General features: G+C 35.6%; 1 long non-coding RNA gene across 5 annotated transcripts in view; it reads left to right on the forward strand.

The window, feature by feature from the left end:
• Nucleotides 1–26,425, forward strand: part of LOC101711404 (uncharacterized) — a 165,002-nt gene that overhangs the window by 10,860 nt on the left and 127,717 nt on the right. For 3 of the 5 annotated variants that reach the window (XR_015452871.1, XR_015452869.1, XR_015452867.1), the window contains exon 3: nucleotides 3–24,929. This is a non-coding gene — a long non-coding RNA (uncharacterized LOC101711404). The remainder of the gene's footprint in view (nucleotides 1–2; nucleotides 24,930–26,425) is intronic. The other 2 variants (XR_015452868.1, XR_015452870.1) reach the window with 2 other exon arrangements.

Here is a 26,425-nt window from a genome sequence, read left to right on the forward strand (position 1 = left end):
AGACCAAAATATCATCTGTCATTTTTTATTGTCCCCATGTATCATCTTCTTTCTGTTTACAATCTGCATTTTTAAATTCAAATAATAGAAAATAAATGTGTTCGATATTGTTTGCCTGATTGTGTATTCTTCCTTATTCTGTATGTGCATGGCCCATGAGAATGGGAGAATCATACTTGTGAGTAATTATGAATCTGGAGATTTTGCACATGGTCAAGGTAATGTAGAAGAGATGTGGCAGTAGAGTGAAGGAATCAGTTTTTGTGCCTAACTCCAAAGCTATAGCCATTGCCATTGTTTTATCTGTCTCCTGTTCATGCAGTGGAAAGAGTCTGTGACCAATATCTTTGGTGATTACCATTCACTTTCAGAAATAGTGGCTATAGCGCTAGTATTTTCATAATCATAAATATACTCTTTCATTTTTTGGAAATTTTATGATTCTGAAAAGTCCAAATATATGGCATAGTGAGCCATAGAAGAGTCTTCTTGGTATGTTTTATGCAATGAAAATGTTTAAAATTAATCTCAGCATAAAACCAGACTTTCCCAACAAATCTACATGAACTTCCCTGGAATTGAACAGTGTGTTATTTATGGAAATAACGAATCCTACACAACCTTGGAGTTTGCCTTTTCACTGCAATATGAATGCCAGCATTTTAAAAGCTCATTTCAGAAGTATAAATTTTCTAGTGTCCTGCTAAATATACACTCTTTATTTCTGTTCTGTATCTTTGGGAAGTCTATCTTTGATTCCTGTTTAAAACTGTATTTTTTTGTCTTCTCTTAGAGTACTGTAAATTTTAATTTGAGTTCAAAGTTAAAACTGATAACTATAATTGTCATCTTCTCATGATTCTGTTTTGCTAGAACTGTGTTCCCAACTAAGGGTCTTAACTTTTTCAGGTTGGGTTGTGAAACTATATTTTAATAATTATTGGTCAAATAGGAATTATAAAGCACCTCGTATTATTTCATAATTTTTTGTATCCAATTCAGTGTAATATAAAAGGAGGCCATAGTTTACAAAACCGAGAGAAGCGTTTTAAGAAGTTTATTTAAGATAACCCAGGACCTACAAGTTATGGACAGTCTTATTGTGGAACACTAGATATCCTGAAGAGAAAAATAATAGAACCTAAAGAGCATCTTCAATCAGAACATTACTATTTTAAATTATGCTTCCAGTGATATTTTAGTTAAATAGAAAAGCTTTAATATTTGATGTGATATTGATGTGTTTAAAAAGCTTTTCTATAACATTTAATAGTATACATATTGTGGTTAATTTATAATTAAATGAATACTCAGTGATATTTAAAAACTTTAGTTTTTAACTGTATTAGGGTATCTAACTTCATTGTTTACTCCCTCCAACCCCAGTGCTGGGAACTGAACCCATGGTATACATGCTAGGCACCCCCAGGCTCACATTTTGCCCTTGAGGAATCCATAATTACTTCCAGTGTCTAGAGTGAATAGAAAACAAGGGAGATTTTTAAAACCACCAGTTTCTCTATTTATAGAGTGATTTATTTATATATGGAGGGGAGCTCTGCTTAAATAACTGCTAATAAAACAATGACTAAAACCATGATTCCTGGAAGGGGCATGAGGGGGAGGTTGATGATAGAGACCTTGCCTAGCAAGCATGAGAGACCTTGGGTTTGATTTCCAGAACTGCAAAACAAAACAAAACACATTAAAAAACTGCAAAACTATAATTTATGAAATAAAAAAGCTAAAACTTTAGATGAGAAAGAGACATGTGTCTAGCTTCTAATTCAAGACAAAATGTGAAAGGTGCTAAATGAATGATTATGTAATTGAAAGTTATAGAAATTTAAAAGAGAATGAAGAAATTTGGTTTTGAGATGGGCCTTGAAGAATGGTATTGGAATATGCATTTCAGTTATGGAGTGCTATAAGAGTGGAAATGTGGAAGTCGGCTTTTATGGGAGGCAATAAAAGGATTTTTAAACAGGAGTAAAATCTTTGTATGGGAGACTAGTTGGTAATATATTTGTAAAAGTTTGTTGGTGTTATATCAAGAGTCACTTTATACCAAACACCTATTGAAATAAATAATGTTATCTAGTGGATTTAGTCATATTTCATTTAGAGTTTCCTTATTTTGCCATAACTTCATAGCTCAAATTAATTGCATTTTAATCAGTTTCCTGTCTAGAAGTTAATATTTTAAGGCTAGATACTTAGTTGAATAATGTCACTGCAATGACAGTGAGGTTGAGTATTAGATATTTCATGTGTGGGGGCAGAGTAAATATTCATTTCCTCACGTAAGGGTTTATGTAATGGTATCTTAGAGCCATAATAAAATGTTCATTATTAGCCCAGAGTAGAGAGTCTTTGAAGGGAATAGGGGAACAAAATGAACCCATTCTTATAGAAGAATTCATGGATGAGTTAAAAAAATTCTAGAAAGAGAAAATCACATGAAGAAAGACATTCAGGTGTGTTTAGTATAGTTGTGTGTTCAAGAAAGGACAGGGTTCTTTGAAAGGTCTAGAGTATAAGATTTAAGGGACAATGGTGGAAATAGAAGTTGGAGAAGGAGATATGGGATCCCCCTTTGGAAAGTCTTGATATCATGCAGATACTGAATGGAGGGGAAGCCATCCAGCGCTTTCCTGTTTTAATTTGGTAATTAATCCTCACAAGTATTACTGAAACTGCTTAATAGTTATCTCAAGAGATAAAAATAAAATTCTACCAGGGTAGTTTTTTAAATAAGATGATTGTATATGGGCATGTGTAAAACAACTATAGTCCTTATTATTTATCCAGAAAATACAGAGATCAATATATTCCTAATAAATCAATTTTCCAGATAACTAAATCCTTTAAATGCCAATATTTTTATTTAATATATTTTATATTAATGTTTCTAATATATGTCACTCCTGTTTTTAAATTATAAAATATTTTACATTAAAGTAATTTTGAAAAAAGGATAATCAACCCAAAACTTTTGACTCTAACATCAGTATTTTTGTTAATTTTGGCAGAGCTTCTTTTCATTTTTTTTTTTTTTTTTTGGGTACTGGGGATCAAACTCAGGTCTTTTCGCTTGCAAGGCAGGCAGCAGAACCACTGAGCTTAATCCCCGGCCCTTCTTTTCTAGTATTTATATGACTTTATACATTTATTTATAACTTGCACAGCTATATTCAAAATTCCAAATAGAAAATAAAAATTTTATATTTAAAATTTTCATTTAGCAATCTATCATAAACATTTTCATTTTCCTCCTATATAGTTTGCATTATCAGCATATTTATACAGGTACAGGTAATTAGATAAGTCACGAATCAGGAGGAATGAAGCCAGGAAATGTTACTGAAAATATTTGTTTTTGTGTGGCAGATTGCACTGGTGATGTGGCTATACAAGTGTCTTTTTTTTGAATCATTACTGTTTGCTGTATTACATGAGATAAATAGTTAATTAAATGAGAGAAAATTCTTGCTTCTTATGGTGGCTTTAATAGTAATACCTGTTTTGTTAGCTTATAAGATGAGTTGTAACTTGAATTCAGTTCTTTAAGTTACTTTTACAAAACAAACATTTTTGGTTTATATTATGAAATTCATTTGGTCAGCATTTGTTGCCTTTTAGTAAATCTTAATATTTGATTCTTTATTCCTTTTCCTTTTGAATAAGTAATATAAAATAAACATTTCTATGTTTGAAGAAAATTTCAAGAATACCTACTGTTAACAGAAATGTAGATGTTCCTTCAATTTCTTCTTGTGGACAGTCATATGGTTATCATATTAATGAAGATGGCAGAATTATAAAATGCTTTCCACCTGCAAATGATAGCATGCTAGGACCAGCATACTACAAACCTCAATTTGTAAGTATAATTCCTTTTATAGTGACAATTGGAAGATTGTTTATGATAATTTGTTTTAATTCATATAACACTAACTATAGTAATAGACTCTCAAATTTCATTGGCTTCTTGTAGTAGAATTTGTTTTCCTCATGCTTATGGGTGTGTATACAGCTGGCAGAAGAGGGGATAGAGGATTATGAGTGAGAGGTTTTTGTTGTCAGGCCTAGCAGCTAAAACTGTTGCACAGTCATACTTAACTCTGAAGAAGACAGGGAAATATAGTTTAATTGTATATCTAGGAATAGAAATGCAACTATCAAAGTCAAGAAATTCCATTATTACAGTCCTACTATCTAACCTACAGATCTCTTAAAGCATTGCTAATTGTGTCTTTTATATCTATTATAGGAAAAAAGATTTTTGTTCCAAGTCTGGTCTGTTGTTACATGTTGCATTTAGTTGTCATGTCTCTTTAGATTTCTTTAATTTGGAGAACAGTTCTTCAGCCTTTCTTTTCCTTTTTTTTAACCTTTACTTTTGTGAAAAGTACCTGCTGATTATTTTGTGGATTATGCCTCAATTATGGATTTGTATATGTTTTATAAATAGATTAAGATTATATATTTTGGCAGGACTACTACAGAAATGATTAATTCTCAATGCATTATATGAAGAGGAATAAAATGTGCATTTATCCCATAATTGATGATGTTAACTAGACATGGTATAAAGTTATTCCCCTTTTAATTTATAAACTTTTGGAGAGCTATTGTAAGACTAAGTAGATAATTTATTGTCACACTCTTGTCTATTAGTTTTAACATCCACTGATGATGCCTGAATCAGTTTTAGTGTGATGTTTATCAAATGCTGATTTTCTGACTTTATCTTTTAACTTCAATTTGTTGGCAATTTATTATAAAGAAGAACTTTATCTTCTCTTCCATCTATGAAATGTATTTGTATCAGATTTATTAATTCCTATTTTACTCAAAGGGTTGTAATTTCTCTCATTTATTTTGAAGCTTAAATTATTCCAGATTTGATTCTTGGGAACAGCTTCAAGCTGGTTCTTGTGTCCTTTTGTAATGCTTGTATCATTTTTTGAGCATTTCCTTACTGTCTGGATTAGTAAGATGTTCCAGATTCATCTCGATTGCTTTATTTCCCTTCCCCATGGTTGGAATGTGCTTTTTTTGGTACCAGGGATCAAACTCAGGACCTTGCACTTGCAAGGCAGGTGCGATGCCACTGAGCTTAATCCCCGGCCCTGTGCTATTTTTTAAAGGAACCTTAATTCCATTTGGTAGAGAAGGTTATTTCAGAACAAGATCTAGACACCAGGTGTATGCATTGCTCCTTGATATCAGTTTCTAGGTCATCACATTGCACAGAGTTAGAAGTCTATACTTTCTTCTTGTCATTTAAAAATGTTATAACTATGCCTCCAGTTTCCATCTAATCTCACAGGTTTATTCTAGTCTTTCCATATTTAAATTCCTTTCTTTTACAGTGAGAAATCTGGCTCCCTACCAGCCAGGGCTGATCAGACCCTCACTTACCTTTGGGGGGAATGATGAGGAATAAAAAGAAAGAGACAATTTTCAAGATATAAAGGGGAAATCTGCTTCTAGTGGACAGACTCAAATAAAACTCCGATGTTTTCTATCTTTTATTAGCCATTGAGAAGTGCAGGGGAAGGGGTAGCATGTATTTCATGGAACAGTAACTATAGAGAATGGGTGGATAAGGATTAAGTTAATGAGAAACCAGATTTTCTCTACACCCAAATGCCTATATATTGACAACTGTCCTCAGCAGATGCTGTCTTGTTTCAGGAGTGCCAGGTTATCACCATTCAGCCCGTAGCCGGGGATCATGTGGCCTTCTGCATACTTTCCTGTTCTGGAGGCAAGATAACACCGACCTTGAGACTTGGATCTGAGTTACATAGCCTAGTCCGCAACAGCTCCCATTATTTTCAATATATTTTCTTATCCACATCCTATGATATTTCAAAAGTAGTCTCATCATTTATAACCCAGCACTGCCAAAAAAAAAACCCAACAGACTTGAGAATATATAATAAGTTCTTACCTCTAGAAGATCTTGAATCTTTGTACAAGCAAAAAGTGAGGGTTGCAGCCAACTTGTAAACTGCCTAAGTGTTGAAGGAGTACACCAACACATGTACCAAACACCTTCACAAAGGTTGGAGATTTACTACTTCAAGGAATTTAAGGAAATCTCTGTCCAATTATTATTGAGCACTCAGCAAACAGGCTGAGACTTCAGTGGACTCATATGGCGAAAAATAAAGAATTTAGAGAAGTGGTCTAGGAATCCTTGGATGGGAAAGTGGTTCTGATTTTCACAATTGTTATACTGTATTACAAGAATGTCCAGTTTCAAGAAAAAGTTATGAGAAATGTAAAGAGTTAAAAAGAAACATGGACGGACCAGCCAGAACATGGTGAGGACCCGGGTGGCGTGGAGCCTCTGCTCCGCCCCGGTCCTCTGCCCACTGCGACCACCTTAGCTCCCCCGCTGCTACTTGGTTCCACACTACAGAGTCCCAGAGGGTCATAAAGGCCATTGTCCTGAGCTACACAAGATAGAGCAGAAGTGAGGAACAGAAAGAGGGCTTCTCTCAGGCTCCTCGATGAAAATTGAAGCCACTGGAAAAGTGAAGAGAATCTCTACAATAAAGGCACACCAGACCACTGTACTTGGTAAGTTGGAGGGATCATCACTTGCCATCAGACCCTGGACTATCTTCAGGAGAAGGGCAGCTGGAACCTGCAGTAGAACCTTGCAGAGTTCAAACCTGCGGAAGGACAGGGAGCTCAACTTGGGACTAGCAGCCAGAAATCTGCCTGAATCTCACAGGTCTGCTACTGGCTTGCTGAGACTCATTGACTTATATCTGCACATGGCTGCCCACGTTGTCTATTGTGACAGCAGAGACACACCCTGAAGAAGACCCTTCATTTTTATTTTTTGTTATGTGCAAAAAATTTTTTCTCTTATTTTTAATTTTTATTTTTTTCTACTCTTTTCAAATTTTTATTTTTCTCTTCTTTTTTCTTTCTCTCATTCTCTTGCTGTCCCACATTGTTCTTCATCTCCCTTTTTGTTCCTGTTCTGGACCTAATTCGGATTTCTCTTTATTTTTCTTTTCTTCTCTTTTTTTCTTCTCTTGATTATCACTAGTTTTTTTTAATTGATTTTTTTCCCATTAAGTTTATTGGTACATTTTAGGTATAAAATGCAGTTACATTCATCATTGGGATCTTGTACCTTTACATGAGTATATTGGTTCTTATTTTTTTTTCCCCTTCCCCTGCCCTCCCTTCACCCCATCCACCCTTCCCTATTCGCAAAGACTTTGTTTCCAATTTTTTCCTTTTCTCATATTTTTTCTTTTCCCATCTTTCCTTTCCCCTACCCCTCCCACTTCCTCTACCCCTTTAGACCTTTTCTTCCTATTACACAATATCAATTACACATTTTTTTTTTTTCGGTACTGGGGATTGAACTTGGGTCCTTGTGCTTGTGCAGCAGGTGGCAAAACCACTGAGCTAAATCCCCGGCCCCTCAATTATACATTTTTAAAAATTACAATATCAAGATCTAGAAGACATTACCACAGATTTCACAGAATTTAAAAGGATATAGAAAGCATATTACAAAAATCTGTTTTGAAATAAATTTGACAACTTCTAAGAAGTATCTTGGAAGACAAATTAATGAAACTAAATCTGGAGGAAATATAAAATTTGAATAGCACCTATTAAAGAAAGTATATTCCTAGCTTGAAAACCTACCTATATGACAACAACAGGCTCATATACATTTTAACTGATAAATTATATCAAACATTTAAAGCAGAAAACAAAAGAAACACTTCTCCCCTCATTGTAGGAAATCAACATTGTGCTAATCCTAAAACTGGATAAAGATAATAGAAGAAAAAGTATGAACATAGATAGAAATTTGTTTAACGAAACAAACTATTAGAAGTCAGATCTGGCAGTATGTAGAAAGCGGTTTTATTATAGGGATGGCAGTATTGGTTCAGCATTGGAAGATCCACCCCCAACAGTTATCATTTTAACAGAGGAAAGGAAAAAGCCATATGATCCTGTCACTAGTTGGAGAAAAAGTATCACACTAAATTCTACAGCTGTTCATGGTAAAAGCTATTAGGAGACTAGAAGTAGAACAGAACTTTCTCAACAGATCAAAGACATGTACTCCATACTTTCAACAAAAACACCTTATATGAATGGAGAAGATATAATGCTTTCTCCCTAAGGTGGGGAACAAGGTCAGATATGCCTACTCTTCATCTGACAATTAAACTTTGAAACCTAGGCCCAAACCAAAACAGTCTGGCAATAAAATGACACAAATGGATAGGATTGGCAAGGTAGAAGTAAAATCTTTATATGTAGATGAAATGATCATCTACAGAGAAAATGCTAAGAAATCTCTAGGAGCCCCTAGAATGTGTATTTGAATTTAGCAGGATTAGAAAACACAAGGTATATATAAAAATTCAGGTCTGTGTGTACTTGCTATAAATGAAGAATTGGATATTGAAATTTAAAAGATATGTCGGAGTACAAAGGACCTAGAAAAGTAAAAAGAAAAAAAAATGGTGTTGGAAGACATTTGGTACCTAATTTTAAGACTTCTTCTAAAGCTACAGTAATCAAGGCAGTGTTGGTGTAAGGAAAGACATATAGATCATTGGAATAAAACAGAGAATCTAGAAATAGAACCACACATATATGGTCCACTGAGTTTTGAAAGATTATTTAACATTAGCATTTTGTAGAACATAAACTCAATTCAAGAGCAGAGGAAAAGATAGTGCTTTCAGCAAATGGCACTAGAACTCCTGTTATCTGTATATAAAAAGTTAACCTCAACCTTATATTTCCATACATAAAAATAACTTGAAAGGATCTATGAACCTAAATATGAAAGCCTAAAATTATAAAACTTTAAGAAGAAATTATAAGGGAAAATGTTTATGAATTTAGGGTATGGGAAAATTTGCTAGAATATAAAAACATGATGTATAAATGAAAAAAATTGATAAATGAGATTCCATCAAAAATTTAGAACTTTAAATGACATCGTTAAAATGAAAAGTAGTCCTTAAACAGACCATATTTATAATGCGTATAACCTATGACCAGAATATATAAAGAACTCTTAAAGCTCATTTATAGACAACCCAATTAAAAAGTAGACAGAAGATGATAAATAGCCAGTACAGCACAAGGAAATGTGTGCAACACTAGAATCAGAAAAATACTAATCAGTACAATAACAAGATTGAATTATACACTCATTAGGGAGATGAAGTTAAAAGTTTTAAAAGAACAAATGTCAGCTTAGGTGTGAACCAGTTAGAACTTTCTAATACTGCTAATGTGAATATAAAGTGATAAAACCATATTGGAAAACAATATAGAAATTTCTTGTATTACTGTTAAGAACCAACAGTCCTGTCTTAAGTTTTTACTTAAGAGGAATGAAAACACATGTTCACAATAGATTTGTGCATACAAGTTGAGTATCTCTTATCTGAAATTCTTGGGACCAGAAGTGTTTCAGATTTTGGTTTGAAATCCACTTGATCTGCAAAGAGGATAGCTACTCCTGCTTTATTTTTCAGGTTCATGTCACTTGGAGTATTGTTTTCCACACTTTAGCTTTCAGTCTGTGAGTTTCTTTTTTAATTAAATGTGTTTCTTGTATGCAGCATACTGTGGGCTCTTGCTTCTTGACCCATTCTACCAGTCTATTTCTTTTGATTGGTAAATTGAGACCATTAACATTGATGGTTATAACTGACACATATTGACTTATCATTGTTATGACTTTTTGTTTTTGTTGGATTCTCCCCCTTCACATTTAATTCCTTGTTGCGCCTGATGGATTCATTCTGCTGGGCTTCCTGGGGTTGTGATCCTTGTTGTCTTTTCCTAGGATATTATCTAAAATTTTTTGGAGTGCTGGTTTGGTATTCATGAAGTTCCTAAGGTGCTCTTTGTCATGAAAGTACCTTATTTCTCCATCAATTTTGAAAGATAGTTTTGCAGGGTACATCAACCTGGGTTGGTGGCTGTTTTCCCTTAGGGCTTGAAATACATCACTCCAAGCTCTTCTTGCCTTGAGGGTTTGCATTGAGAAGTCTGCTGTGATTCTGATGGGCTTTCCTTTGAATGTGATTTGTTTCTTTTCTCTAACTGCTTGTGGAACTTTGTTCTTCTGTTGGATTTCTTGAATCTTAACAATTATATGCCTATGTGTATATTATTTTTGATTGACGCTATTTGGAGTCCTATATGGCTCACTTATCTGTATGTCAATTTCTTTTCCTGTGCTTGGGAAATTTTCTGCCATCACTTCTGTGAACAGTTTTTTTTGTCTGTTTGTTTGCTTTACTGAGGATCAAACTCAGGTCCTTGCGCTTGTGCAGCAGGCAGTGAAATCACTGAGATAAATCCCCGGCCCTGTGAACAGTTTTTTTTTATGTCATCTGCACTCTCTCCTGTTTCTTCATTGACTCCAGTCAGTCTTTTGTTGTTCTTCTTTGTATTGTGTCACACCTGCTGGATTGATTTCTCGTGGTCCCTTACAATATTAAAGCAATTTTTCTTTTCCTGGCCACTAATTGCAATCTTACCTTCTATATGTGAAATTCTGTCCTCATTTTGGCTCATTCTGCTGTGTAGACTTTCAATGGAGTTTTTAATCTCCTGGAAATCTGTTTGCATCTGTTTTATGGTTTCAGTTTGTTTCCTGTGTTGGGATTCCATACGTTCCTGACCTCCTCTCTAGATTTATTCATCATGTCTTGCACTACTAGCACAATCTCTGCTGTTATCTGAGAAATTATTTCTGATTTCATTTTTTCCTCTCTTGTTGCCAGTTCAGGGAGTCCAGGTGGTTGAATATCAGTGTTCCATCTGGCTTCCCTTTGGGGTTGTTGTAGGTGATCTGGAAGTCTGGTTTTGAGACTTGTTTACGTATCTTCTCATTTTGATGGGGGAGGGGGTGCTGCTGGCACCCATGCGGCTCACTTCCTCTGTGCTTGGGGGGGGGGTGGTACAGCGGCCCAGAAACCTTCTCTTGTGCTGTGGGAGTTGCTCAACTCCTCTGTGCTTGCAGGAGTGGTATGGCAGCCAGGAAGCCTCCTCTTGTGTGCTGGGAGTGACTGACTTGCTCTGTGTTTTCGGGGTGGTACGGCAGTCCAGAAGCCTCCTCTTGTGTGCTGGGAGCTGCTTACCTCCTCTGTGCTTGTGGGGTGGTATGGAGGTCTGGAAGCCTCCTCTTGTGCGCTGGGAGTGGCTCACCTCCTCTGTGCTTGCTGGGGTGGTATGGTGGCCTGGAAGCCTCCTCTTGTGTGCTGGGAGCAGCTCAACTCCTCTGGACTTGTAGGGATGGTCCGGTGGCCAGGAAACCTCTTGTGTGCTGGGAGTGGCTCACCTCCTCTGTGCTTGGGGGGTGGTACGGCAGTCTGGAAGCTTCCTCTTGTGTGCTGGGAGTGGCTCACATTCTCTGTGCTTGCGGGGTTGATACATTGTTCCAGAAGCCTCTTCCTGGGCCTTGGGAGTGGCTCACCTCCTTTGTGCTTGCAGGGATGGTATGGCAGCTCAGAAGACTCCTCTTGTGCGCTGGGAGCAGCTCACTTCCTCTGTGCTTGCAGGGCTGGTATGTGGCCCACAAGCCTTCTCTTGTGGGCTGGGAGCGGCTCACCTCCTCTGTGCTTGGGGCTGGTGGTGTGGCAGCCTGGAACCCTCCTCTTGTGTGCTGCAAGTGGCTCATCTACTCTGTGCTTGCGGGGGTCGATCATCATTAGTTTTAAAGGAAAGTAAATACAGTATATAGCCTCCCTTTTGCTGTTAGGTTGTTCTGTTCACTTCTTTGTTCTTTCATTCTGCCTTTTGCTCTTGTCTTTAACCATTTCTTAGAGATTGTGTAATCTTCCTGTGTTCTCTGGCCTCACTGCTAACCTTTCCTTATCCTTCTACCTATCTATCCCTCCCTCCCTATCTCCTTCCAACTCCCCATCCTGAAGGGTAAAGTTGCTATATTGAAGAGTTTATTCACTATAAACATATGTTGGGTTGTTCCTCAATTTTGATATAATTCACACAGTTAAAGGTGATAGATTAATAACTACCACAAACTGTCATTTTCCAAGCTGTGGTTGATGCTATGGTGTTGCTGAATGTATCATTTGCTATGGTGTTGCTGATTGTATCATTTGTTGTGATTGCCCTCCTGGTATAATGAAAATGAGATAGCCTCAGAGTCATTAGAGATTCAAAACCTAAAGACCAGCTATATCTGGAAGACACCTCTGAAAAACAATCATTCCACAAGGGTTCAAAACACAAGCAACAAAGATACTCAACAATAAGCAATTTTGAAGTATCAATGCAGGAATTAAACCAAGGACAGTACCAAAAACAAAAATAAGAAGACATTTAAGCAAGGCACAAACTCAGCCTTCCACCCTACCAAAAGCAAATTCTGGGGGAAATGAGGTGGAAAAGTCTGATAATCAACCACCTGGACACCTTGAACTTATAGCACAGGAAGTAACAAAGCAGATGCATGAGGCGCTAGAAAAATTCAAAACAGATATAATCTCTCGGATAACTACAGAGATGGTGAGAAGAGTGAAAGACAGGATTAGAGGCTGTAGAACAGAAACAGATAAAAAATAGATGAGCTCAGAACCATGCTGGAAGCCATGAATGCACAGCATAAGAAAGAAATGCAAACCATGATTGCCCAACATAAGAAAAAATGGAATCCATGAAACACATTCAAACATATCCAGGAGATTTAAAAACTCCATTGAAAGTGTGCAGAGCAGATTAAGGGAATCTGAAGATAGAATATCAGATTTAGAAGACAGGATTGCAGTTAGTGATCATGAAAACAGAGATTTCTTAAAAATAGTAAGAGACCACGAGAAATCATTCCAACAGCTGCTAAATGATGCAAAGAAGAATAACATAAGACTGATAGGAGTCCATGAAAAAAAGGAGACAGTACGATTGACATAAAAAAACTGTTCACAGAAGTAATAGTGGAAAACTTCCCAGACAGAGGTAGAGAATTGGATATACAGATAAGTGAGGCATATAGAACTCCAACTAGCCACTATCAAAAAAAATCTATCCCTAGACATATAATGGTCAAGATCCCAGAAACCCAACAGAAGAACAAAATCTTACAGTCAGTTAGAGAAAAGAAACAAATCACCTACAAAGGAAGCCCATCAGAATCATGGCAGACTTTGCAACACAAACCCTCAAGTCAAGGAGAGCCTGGAGTGAAGTATTTCAAACTCTAAAAGAAAATAACTTCCAACCTAGACTGTCGTATCCTGCAAAATTATCTTTCACAATTGATGGGGAAATTAGATACTTTAACGACAAAGAATGTCTGAGAAATTTCATAAACACCAAATCAGCACTCCAAACAGTTTAAAACAATATACTAGAAAAAGGCAATGAAGGTCACAACTTCATGAGGCCTAACAGGGAAGCCACCAGAAAACTAACGGGAAACTAAAGGGAAAGAGGGAAAAAATAAAAGATAAAAGTCAGCAACATTAAAACATCCTGAAAAAGATGAGTCAATATCTATCAATTATAGCCGTCAATGTTAATGGCCTCAATTCACCAATCAAAAGAAATAGACTGGCAGAATGGATTAAGAAGCAAAATCCAACAATATGCTGTATACAAGAAACACACCTAACTCAAAAAGAAATTCATAGACTGAAAGTAAAAGGATGGAAAACAGTTCTCCACATGACAGGAACTTTGAAAAAAGCAGAGGTAGTAATATTCTTTGCAGACAAAGTAGATTTCAAACCAAAACTAATTAAGAGAGACAAAGATGGTCTTTACATCCTTGTGAAGGGAACAATCCAAGAGGAAGAGATGACTATCCTAAATATATATGCACCAAATGCAAATGCCCCCAACTATAAAAGCAAATATTAGTGGACATGAAAAACCAAATAAGCACTAACACAATTGTAGTGGGGGACCTCAATACCCCACTATTACAAATAGATCATCTAGACAAAAATTAATGAAATTCTAGAACTGAACCAAGGTATTGAACAAATGGACTTAATAGATGTCAGAGTGTTCCTCCCCCAAAAATCAGAATACACATTCTTTTGGGCTGCACACAGGTCATTCTGCAAAATAGACCACAGGCTAGCTCATAGGCCACGTTTAAGTAAATGTAAAAGAATTGAAGTTACCCCCTGTATATTATCATATCACAGTGCAATAAAATTGGAGATCAATAACATAAGAAACTGCAAAACTCCCACAAACACATGGAAATTGAATAACACTCCCCTGAACAAGTAGTGGGTTACAGAAGAAATGAAAGAAGAAATTAGGCAGTTTTTACAAGTAAATGATAATGCCAGTACAACATACAGGAATCTATGGAACACAATGAAAGCAGTTATACAAGGGAAATTCATAGCAGTAAATGCCCATATTAGGAAAATGGAGAGAGCTCACATAAACAATCTAATACCCACCCTCAAGCTCCTAGAAAAAGAAGAGCATGACAAACCCAAAGCTCATACAAGAGAGGAAATTATAGAGATCAGAGCAGAAATCAATGCAATGGAGACTAAGAGAATGATACAAAAAATCAATGAATCAAAGAGGGTTTGTTTTTTGAAAAAATAAAATTGATAAACCTTTAGCCAACCTTATCAAAAAGGAAAGAAAAGTCTCAAATCCATGCAATTAAGAATGAAAAAGGTGAAGTCACAACAGATCCAGCAGAAATCCAGAGGATCATCAGTACCTACTTCAAGGAACTGTACTCTAATAAATTGGAAAACACAGAAGAAATGGACAGATTCCTAGATACATATGAATTGCCAGAGTCAAGTGAAGAAGATACGGAAATTCTAAATACCACAATTACAATGAATGGAATTCAAAATTAATTAAATTTTACCAACAAATAAAAGCCCAGGTCCTGATGGCTTCACTGCTTAATTCTACAAGAACATTTACAGAACTATCTTTAAACTCATCAGTGAAATTGAATAGGAAGCAATACTTCCAAAATCATTCCTGGAAGCAAGTGTTGCTTTGATTCCAAAACCAGGGAAAGACCCAACCCAAAAAGACAACTACAGACCAATCTCCCTAATGAACATAGATGCAAAACTCCTCAACAAGATACTGGCAAGCAGAGTACAGAAGGTCATCAAGAAGATCATATACCCTGACCAAGTTGGATATATTCCAGGAATTCAAGGATGGTTTAACATACATAAATCAATAAATGTGGTACACTATATTAACACAGCCAAGGGAAAAAAACTGTATGATCATCTCAATAGATGCAGAAAAGGCATTCAACAAAATCCAACACCCATTCATAATAAAAACACTACAGAAAATTGGAATAGAAGGTCTTTTATCTCAACCTGATTAGGGCTATCTATGAAAAACTAACAGCCAACATCATACTGAATTGTCAAAAACTGAAAACTTTCACTTTAAATTCAGGAACATGACAAGGATGCCCACTATCACCACTTCTGTACAATATAGTTTTGGAAACATTAGCCACAGCAGTTATGCAAGAGAATGAAATAAAAGAATAAAGATAGGAAAGGAAAAAGTTAAACTGTCATTATTTGCTGATAATATGATACTTTATATAGAAGACTCAAAAACTCTGCCAAGAGACTTCTAGACTTAATTGACAGATTCAGTCGAGTAGCTGGATACAAGGTCAACACTCAAAAAACAATAGCCTTTTTGTACACAAATAACAGACTCACTGAGAGAGAAATTATGGAAAGAATTCCTTTTACAGTAGCATCCAAAAAAAATGAAATATCTAGGAATCAATCTAACGAAGTAAAAGACCTGTATAAAGAAAACTAAAGCACTCTGAAAAAAGAGATCAAGGAAGATATAAGAAAATGGAAAGACATCCCTTGTTCCTGGGTAGGAAGGACCAATATAGTGAAAATGGCCATACTTCTAAAACTGCTATATAGATTTAATGCAATGCTGATTGATATTCCAACAATATATTTCACAGAACTAGAGAAAACAATCCAAAAATTCATTTAGAACCAGAAGAGACCTAGAATAACAGCAGCAATTCTAGGCAACAGAGACATGGCAGGGGGTATCACAATCCCCAATTTAAACTATACTACAAAGCTACTGTGATAAAAACAGCATAGTACTGGCAAAGAAACAGACCCATGCTTCAGTGGAATAGATTAGAAGTTGCAGAAAGAACACCAGACATACTCAGCCACCACATCTTTGACACAGTAGCCAACCACTCCCACTGGAGGAAGGATATCCTATTTAATAAACGGTGTTGGAAAAAGTGGATTTCAACCTGCCAAAGAGTAAAACTACACCCATACCTATCACCATGCACTAAACTAAGATCAAAGTGGATTAAAGATCTAAATATTAAAACAGAAACACTAAACTTGCTGGAAGATAAGTTAGGTAGAACTCTTGAAGACATTGGCATAGGAAAAGACTTCATGAACAAAACCTCAGCAGCACGGGAACTAGCAGAAAGAATCAACAACTAGGACCTCATCTTATTAAAAAGCTTCTGTAATGCAAGAGAAACCACCAACAGAGCTAAGAGACAACCTACAGTGTGGGAAAACATTTTTATCAGCTGTTCCTCAGACAAAGGACTACTATCTAGAATATACAAAGAACTTAAAAAAATTAGCCCCCCGCCAAATTTAAAGACCTAACTCAAAAATGGGCATCTGAAATGAACAGACATTTCTCAGACAAGGAAGTAAAAGCAGGAAATAAACATATGAAAAAATGTTCAACATCGCTGGTCGTTGGAAAGATGCAGATGAAAATAACACTGAGATTCCACCTCACCCTAGAAAGAATGGCTGCTATCAAGAAATCAACCAATAACAAATGCTGGGGAGTTGTGGGGAGAAAGGAACCCTTCTCCATTGTTGGTGGGAGTGCAGACTGGTGCAACCACTGTGGAAATCAGTATGGAGATACCTCAAAGAAGTAGGACTAGGAGTCCCATTTGACCCAGGTATTCCCCTGCTGGGTATCTTCCCAAAAGAATTAAAAGACTCATACCACAGTGATATATGTGCACCCATGTTTATAATGGCACAGTTTGTAATTGCTAAAGCTTGGAACCAGCCCAAATGCCTATCAACTGGAATCTGGCTAAAGAATATATGTTTCTTTTAAAAAAAAGTGGAGTACTACTCAGCCATAAAGAACGAGAAACTAGAGACATTTATAGCTAAATGGATGCATATTGAGGACATACTCTTAAGTGAAATAAATAGAGCTCACGTGTAAATACCGAATAATTTCTCTAGTGTGAGAAACTGAAAGGGTAAGTAAAGATTAAAATGATTAAAATAAATAATTGATAATTTGAAATAGAAAGAAAAGGTCCAAAGGGTTAAGGGAGTGGGAAGGGCAGGGGAAAGGAAAGAAAGGAAAGGACAAATTATGAGAAAAGGAAAAAATGGAAACAAAGTCTTTGTAAATAGGGAAGGATGGAGGGGTGTATGGCCCACAGGGAATGGGGAGAAAATAAGAACCAAGATACATCATGTGCAGGTACAAGCGCCCAATGATAAATGTAAACGTATTGTATACCTAAAACGTACCAATAGAAGAATTTAAGCAAAAAAAAAAAAAAAGAAAAGAAAAGAAAGAAACATGGCCTATGTATCAAGAGACAGTGGCAGGCATCCTAGATATTTGATTAACATGTGCCTAGAGGAACAACAGAGTTTTTTTTCCTTAGGGAGAATTGTTTTTGTCATTGCTGAGAATTGAATCTATAGCTGCTCTACCAGTGAGTTATGTCCCTGGCCCCCTGAGATGAATTTTGTAAAAATTTCAGTGAATTTGATAGAAATTCTGTGATCTAATATCAGGACATTCTCTATAAGGTGAAAGACAAGTAATGAGGGGCAGTGTAATAGAACCAGAGTGCCTAGACTTGTTTCCTGACTTCACCACTTAATAGATTGTTTTTTTTGCTTGTTCTCAAATTACTTAATGTTTCTGCACTTTGTTGCCTCATCTGAAATATCCTGGGTAAAGACTATAGCCTAATATACTAGAATTAGTTTTTTTTTTGTTATAGTTATAGATCCTTGCCCTTAAATAATTCCTTGGTTACTTTTAAATCTCAAATGTAATTCTCAAATATAAAATAAATGTAAATCTCAAATATAATACTATATTTTCCTTATAAATTATTTCTTTGCTTTAGAATAATGTACCATCTATTAGAAGGCCAAAATAATGCCTCCAAGCTTCCTTAGATGTATCAAATATTTTTCTTATATGAATAAGCATTTCTTTGATATATAAACTTGATTTCTTTCTGCATAAATTATCCATAAAAGACAGAAGAAAAATTCATTCTGCAATATTAGTACAGTATGTCCAATTGGTTTGATGATCTATTTTAGTAATCATTGAGTCAAACTTGTAGTTACTAGAATAAAACTCCCAATCTCATTTCAGAAAATATGTTATATATAAGCATTTATTTATCTTTAAAGGCACAGTTCTTAATATTGAAGATTTACTAAAGTTCAGTTGGAATTGAATTGATATTTTGTGACCTCCCTGTGTCTTGAATTTGAGAAAACTAAAGGCAGAGTGCCAAATCTTAGTAGCAGAAAAGCAGGTTTTTCACACACTACTGCATTAAATAATATCTTATCTAAATTTCTGATAATTCTGTGTAGATTTTTAATTGCTTTTTGTGATAATATTATACTGTATGTTGGCTCAGTTTCCAGATGTGAATATTAGTAGGAAATTTTGAAACATAATCTAATGGATGAGTAATTGGTATGGTTCTTCCTAACTCTGAGTCACATCTACTGAAGGTGTCTGATAAAGCTTGAATATTGAATTAAGAGTTGTATAGGACTCTAGCCAATAAATGATAAACTTTAGGTATGTTTAACCCATAAAGAGAAATTCTTTCATATAAATATTTTGTTTAACATTTTTAATATGTCTTTTTCCTTTAGGAGAGCCCAGGTAACTGTTAGAAATATATTTTTCAGAGGTGGATTTCACAAGCAAGGTTTGCAGTTGGAATTATGATACTACCATTTTTAATGATAACATGCTGGGAGCTACCTATGTGCTGACACACTGGAAGCAGTCCATTAGCTTTTAAATTGATACACTTTTGGCCTTCTAATTCTTCAGAAATTCTCTTTTCATATTAATTATGAAAGGATGTGAGGTAGAAGTTGTAGAGACCTTCTTCATTCATTTAATTGTCACTAAGAGTGGTAGATAATCACGTTTTATTACAGCATTCACTTAATGCAGCTGTATGCTGAGTTTACTTCAACTAAGTCATGTTTTATTCGCTAATGACTTTTCCCAGTTGACAGTGACCTTAAAGTTGGTATTGTTAACACTTCTTGCCGTAAAAGAGAGTCATTTAGAATTAAAAATGTATCATCAGTTATTTCCTAATTTTCTGTATATTTTTAAAAGGCTTTTAAATTAAATTTCAGGTTGAACCTGAGTACTATGAAGCTTAATGAGTTAAGTTTACATGGTTTAGTGAAACAAATTTATTTCATAGAGTGGAAAAGGATTTTGGTAATGTCTTGAATTGTTTGTGTGTGTGTGTTTATGTGCACGTGTATGGATACATAATCTTTCCTTTTACTGGATTACATTTGGAATTGTTAAATAGTTGAACCATGAAAATATCAACAATTTGAATTTACCTGAAGAAAGCTTCCTGGACATAATTCTGCTCAAGGTCCTGAATTGCTGTTTTATAATAATTATTACAAAAATTCATGAAGGCCGGAGATTTAGCTCAGTGGTTCCGCTGCCTGCCTCGCAAGCTCAAGGTCCTGAGTTCAATCCCTGGTACCAAAAAAAAAAAAAAAAAATTCATGAGGTCGGAGGTATAGGTCAGTGGTAGAGGGCTTGTCTCGCATGCACGAGGTCCTAGGTTTAAACACCAGCACTGAAAAAGGTGTCGGGGTAAAGAGAGAAAATAACGTGTTTTTTTTAAGCTAAAAAAGTAACGTAAAAAATGATTTATCAAAGTGCTCTTTAAAGTATTGATTTTTGACAAATCTATAGGCTATAATAAATATGTTAGATATGTTTCTGCATGCAGTATATATCTAATATTCAACATGGCTATATTGTAGGACAATTTAGAAAAACAAGTCTGCACAATTATGACATTCTCCTTTATTTCTAAGTAAAAATAAACTACAACATAAATGGGAAATTTTGTTCTTTCTACCATCAAAATTGCCTACATACTTTAAAATTTATGGCCCTATTAGGTAATTCCACTTGAAATATGGTCTAAAACACTTCAGCAAAAGAAAGTGTTGTATAGTGAGGCATTTTTCCTAAAGCTGTCTTGGATGCAGCAGTCTGTGGAGCTCCCACTGACCTGATAGGAACAAGTTGCTTTTCTGCTACTTGCATGAATGTCCTGGTTTTTGCCAGTGCTCTTCTCCTGGCATCTGCTGTTCTTCTGGACAAGTCAGGCTCTGCCACTTTTCTATGCCATTCTGCTAGAATCAAACCCAAAGCCTTTGGATAATCTGTCTTATTTCTTTTCATGTTATATTTGGGAGTCCCAAAATAGCATATATATGTACTTTCCTATGTGTTACAGAGCTTAGTGGAACAACTTTTTAAGTTTTTATTTATAGTCTTAGTCTTTTAAAGATCTGACAAGGGGCTGGGCTTCAGAATTGTTTATGAACTAGAATCCCAACTTGTTTTTTTTGTTTGTTTCTTCCACTCTTTTTATTGGTGATACATATTAATGGGTAATTTTGAAAGATTAATATATGCACATATAATAATTTTAATCCTTCCTTCATCCATTGCCCTCTCTCCCCCTAAGTTTCACATTCTGAGGAGTTCCAGTACATATTACATTTTCTGCTCATATCCATACCCTTTATTACTGGCCCTTACACCCCTCCCTATTGTTCCTTTTCTCTTGCCTAATAAAAAATAAACTCCCTTCTACTTTCTTGTCATTTTTTTTAGATTCCACATATTAAAATGTTTGACACTTGTCTTTCTGTGTCTAGCTTATTTCTCTCAAAATGATGGTCTCCAGTCCTGAAAATGACAGAATTTCATTTTTCCATAGTACTGAATGACGCTGCATTGTATATATAATACCACATTTCCTTGATTCATCCATTGATGGGCACTTATGCTTGTTCCATATCTTAAACATTGTGAATTGTGCTGCAATCAACATGGGTATACACATATCCCTACAGTGTGCTGACTTTAATTCCCTCAGGCCTATATTATGGAACAGTACTGTTGGATCCAGTGGTAGCTTTATTTTTATCTTTTTGAGGAACCTCCATACTTATTATATTAATTTATATTCTCAGCAGGAACCCTACATTTTCACCAGCATTTATTGATATTTGTATTCTTTTTTTAATTAAGTTTATTGGTACATTTTAGGTGTACAGTACAGTTACATTCATCATTGGGAATTTGTACCTTTACATGATGTATCTTGGTTCCTTATATTTTCCCCCATTCCCCTGCCCTCCCTTCAACCCCTGAATCCCTCCCTCTTTACAGACTTTCTTTCCATTTTTTCCTTTTTTCATATTTTTTTGCTTTCCCTTCCCCTACCCCTCACACTTCTGCTACCCCTTTAGACCTTTTCTTCCTAGTTCACATTATCAATTATATGTTATGATCCTTAATTTACACTTTTAGTTTCTCACACCAGAGAAACAGTTCAGTATTTACACTTGTGTCCTATTTATTTCACTTAAGAGTATGGCCTCAGTGTGCATCCATTTAGCTAAAAATGTCTCTAGTTTCTCATTCCTTATGGCTGAGTAGTGCTCCATCTTTATCCAGTTTTCAGTTGATGGGCAATTGGGCTGTTTCCAAGCTTTAGCTATTACAAACTGTGCTGCTATAAACATGGGTGTGCATATATCGCTGTGGAATGATTCTTTTAATTCTTTTGGGAAGATCACCAGGAGAGGAATAGCTGGGTCAGTGGAACCTCTAATCCTAGTTTTTTGAGTTATCTCCATATTGATCTCCACAATGGGTGCACCAGTCTGCACTTCTTCCACAGCCCTGCCAGCATTTGTTATTGGTTGATTTCATGATAGCAGCCATTCTTTCTGGGGTGAGGTGGAATCTCAGCATTGTTTTCATCTGCATCTCTCGAATGACCAGTGATGTTGAACGTTTTTTTTATATGTTTATTTGCTGCTTTTACTTCTTTGCCTGAGAAGTGTCTGTTCATTTCAGATGCCCATTTTTGAATTGGGTCTTTATATTTGGGGGGTCTGATTTTTTAAAGTTCTTTGTATATTTTAGATAGTAGTCCTTTGTCTGAGGAGCAGCTGATAATTTTTTTTCCCACATTGTAGGTTGTCTCTTAGCTCTGTTGGTGGTTTCTCTTGCAATGCAGAAGCTTTTTAATAAGATGAGATCTCAGTTGTTGATTCTTTGTGCTAGTTCCCATGCTACTGAGGTTTTGTTCATAGTCTTTTCCTATGCCAATTTTTTCAATAGTTGTACTTAAGAATCCCCACTTGTAATAATAATAAAAATATCTTTCTTTGATATAATGCTTTATAGGATTGAATCACTCATCACTTACGATATTAAAGCTGAATTCATAGTGAAGAATGAAAAAATACCACTCTGTTCTTTGTGTCATAATTCATTAGAAGCAGTTTGCCGATCAATAATCCAAGCACACTGAAACCACACATAGCGCTGGAAATATTACTAAAAATATAAGGATTAATCCTTTTTATTTACCTAACAAGCAGGTATTGTGCTAAGGAGACTCATGACAATAAACAATAATGTTTGTAGTTCAATATTAATGTTTCTTGTCTTCCCCTGTCAGTGTAAAGGACTTCTGCAGAGTTCCCCTTGTGAAGTATTTCTTGAAGTTCTCGGAGGTTCCTCAGCCATGCTCCTGGAAGTCTGTCTTCACCGAGTCCAGCTGCAGCTACACTGGCACTTCTGTCTCTTGCCAGCAGGTGCTCTCTGCTGGACATGTCCAACATTGTTCTCTGCCACAGCTAAAACTGCAGGATGAGCTTGCATGAAGTGGGGGAAAGATAATGCTTATCTCTCTGTTATGTCCTAGCAGAAGGATCTAAAAGGAGTACTGATCTTTATTAATGTTTTAAATGAAACAGTTCTTTAAAATTTCCTTCATAGTTTCTTTGTACCCAACAAGATATAGGCATAAATTCAGTGAGAGTTGTCTGTATTAGGAAGCAAATTTAGTCAACAGAAAGTACTTGAGATTGCCACTCTTTTGACATGAAAGTTTTCTTAACAGATGAGGATCATTGTGATTATCTGCTTCCCATAGCACTAGGTTTTGCATTCACCTTCTGATTGGCTTGCTCTGTTCCAAATTATTCTCAAACATGCCTGAGTCCTACCTGGACATAACTGATGGCTGTGTTTCTCTACCCTTATCTCTAATACCCAGCTGTGCCAGCTGTGTTTTGGATTTTGCTGTGGCTTCTGTGGACTTTTGGAGTGGTACTTCCACCTAGAAATTTCTGCCTACTCACTACCCACAAGTCCATCTGTATCTCCAGTTTCTGTTTTTCTGTGGATAATAGAGTTCATCTGTGGCTCTTTTATATGCAATGGGATCCTTTTTTCATTCTAGTCTTGCTGTGCTACATCTTCTAGAAATTTCTTACATTGTTGGTACATGAAGGACACCTTCTAATTTGTAGCACTGATAATTTGTGTCTATTTTATATACTTCTTTGAACTTTTGGGGAGAGGTGGGACAGATATGAGTTTGGCTCACCATTTTAAACTGAAATTATGCCTTTTATTCACTACTGTTGTTATTTGTTGGATTTAGTATTGTTTATAATGATAATTGAGAGAAGTTGATTCTGCTGCTCTTAACTAGGAATAGTTGCTTGGAAAGTCTGACACACAGTTCTGTATAAACTGTACATTTATGTTGTGGGTATTTTATTCAATATATGCTAATTGTTTTAGTAACCTGTGCTTGTTTTAAAACTACATTTTTTACAGATACTTTTTCAAATGAATTAAAAAAGTAGAATTTACTCCTATTAAGAAATGTTTTAAAAAGAATTCCTAAATCATTGCTTAATTAGGAATGTATTAAGAGCAGATAATTCCTGCAAGAGAAGCTACTTCATCTATTTTGATATCTGATGAATTCACATGCTTTAACTTTTTATGTTGTACACTTAATTTTAACATTTATTGTGGTGGATGTGAAGGAAAAATTATGATTGATTTCTTATGTCACAAGTTTCTTTTATTAAGAAGGCTCATCTTGTCCTCAAGCATTAGCAAAAAAATGAACTGGCATAGCACTTCACTTATTGTTAACTATTTGTGTGAATATGGTTTTAAATTCAAGGTAATGGCAAATTATTCACTGTTAGTTGGTGATACTTATTTTTTCTCAATCAGTTTAAGGTAATTTTTAATAGACTTTTACTTCTCTAAATAATACAGCCCCTTTCCCTCCTTTAAAAAAAGAACAGCTAATTGTCATCGCCCTGAAGATTTTAGATTACTTAATATCCTGCCAAGAGCAAGGCTGTTCATGCTGATTGAGGATCTGCAAGTTAGAGGCCCTTCTCAAGAATCCTGGCTGATGTGGAATGGGATGGTACATGACAGTGACAACTTTCCTTGGAACCTATTAAAGAACAGTAAAATTTACCAGTGGACTCCTTTGACTGGGGCTGTTTTTGCTTTAGATTTAGACAAGTTAAAACATTGTCTCGTAACTTATGTGAACGATGCTCTTTTTTTTTTTAGGATGTTTCCATTGCAACTTTGAAATGCAAAGGTATACATTTTGGCAACACTTCAGGAGGAAAAGAGTTACCTAAAAAGTTAGGTCCTGGTCCTGGACAGTATGAAATAGTCAAGTAAGTAAGTAAGTAAAAAAAAGTATACCTTTAATATACTGCTTAACTGTAAAGTATTCTACTCACTCAGGCTAGGCTATCCTGTTAACAAAGGAAAATTAGTATGAAAAACTTTCCACAAGTATTACATTTTGGAGTAACCTATGTGAAAACTATTACTTTTGTAAATGAGCATCTGTGGCACCTACTTTATATGTGTTACCTCATTTAATCTTCACAGCAAGTCCCTGTACAGTTACTGTCATTTTACATATTTTATCAGTGAAAAGTCCAAGGATCAGAGATGAATGAAATTTATCATGTGGCCATTGAAGTGACAGAACTAGATTTTAACTGACGCCCATTTGTTTACACAGCCCATTTATCTAAGTACTAAGATACACTGTGCCAGAGAAAATTATAGAGACTGAAGATTCCCCACCTTATCCTGGACTCTTGCCTCCATTCTTCTGAAGAGATAATGGTTTTAGAAACCTTTCTTAGTGTGGGAGCAGTAACATTAGGATGTGAGGATATAAGTAATAGTTATGAAGCATCATTAGTAAATACATTTCTGGTAAATAACTCTTTGTCCTTACTGCTTTTGCCCCTCATAGTAAAGCCTTAGATACAAGTCCATGGAAGGCAAAATTAACAGATACCATGTTGTCTCAGAGTCTACTACTCTTTATTTGATTAAAATTTAAAAACAGATTCTAGCTTATCTGCCAGATTCCTTCTCTCTTGTAGCATGAGTTTTCTCTCAAGAAGTCCCATAAAGATCGTATGCTTAATTAGTTTTCTGGACACATTTGGACATATCTGTATATAGGTAGTGGATGTAACTTGGGCTCTTGTTTGGACTCCCCTATTACAGGTCATTCATTGAAGAAACATTGAATTTGGGCCATGTGTCAGTACTGAACTTAGAAACTGAGAATAAAAAGAATAAAACATGACCCTTGTTTTTTGGGATCTAGCTCATTGTCCTACTTTAAAAAAATTATTCACTTTTCTAACTTGAAATTTACACCTTTGTATTTTATTCTTTTCATAGTTACGCTAGAAATTTAGCATGCATATTTAGCTTAATGTAGCCTATACTTGTATCATTACCATTCTTCCAAACTCCATCTATAGACTTTTTGACATAGGCCTTTGTTGTTTAGTATTTTCATCTTGGCCTTTTCATCTCCCAGATTGGATGGTCTGACCCCTCCTCCCTTCTCCTGTCTCATGGAGGTTTAAAGAACAGAAAGCAATGAGGACTCTAATCAGGATTAGCTCTGGTTGCTTGGTAGTTTTTCCTACCATTCTTTTTCACTTCCCAAACCTCATCCCACTTCCATTTCCCCCCTTTTTTCCCTCTATTCCTTTCTTTGTTTTTAATTTCCCCTATTTTCCTCTTTTATCATTTGTATTTTTCTTTTTTGCTTGCAGGAATGAGTTCATATAAAATGCATCTTTAGCTGCCTCAGTTATCTAGTTTCATAATTTGCTGTTTGGTAAGACTACCT

The sequence above is a fragment of the Heterocephalus glaber genome, unplaced genomic scaffold, assembly GCF_053883595.1.
Source record: "Heterocephalus glaber isolate CG9 unplaced genomic scaffold, H.glaber_assembly_v1.0 deba00001454, whole genome shotgun sequence".
In the NCBI taxonomy this organism is placed as follows: Eukaryota; Metazoa; Chordata; class Mammalia; order Rodentia; family Bathyergidae; genus Heterocephalus; species Heterocephalus glaber.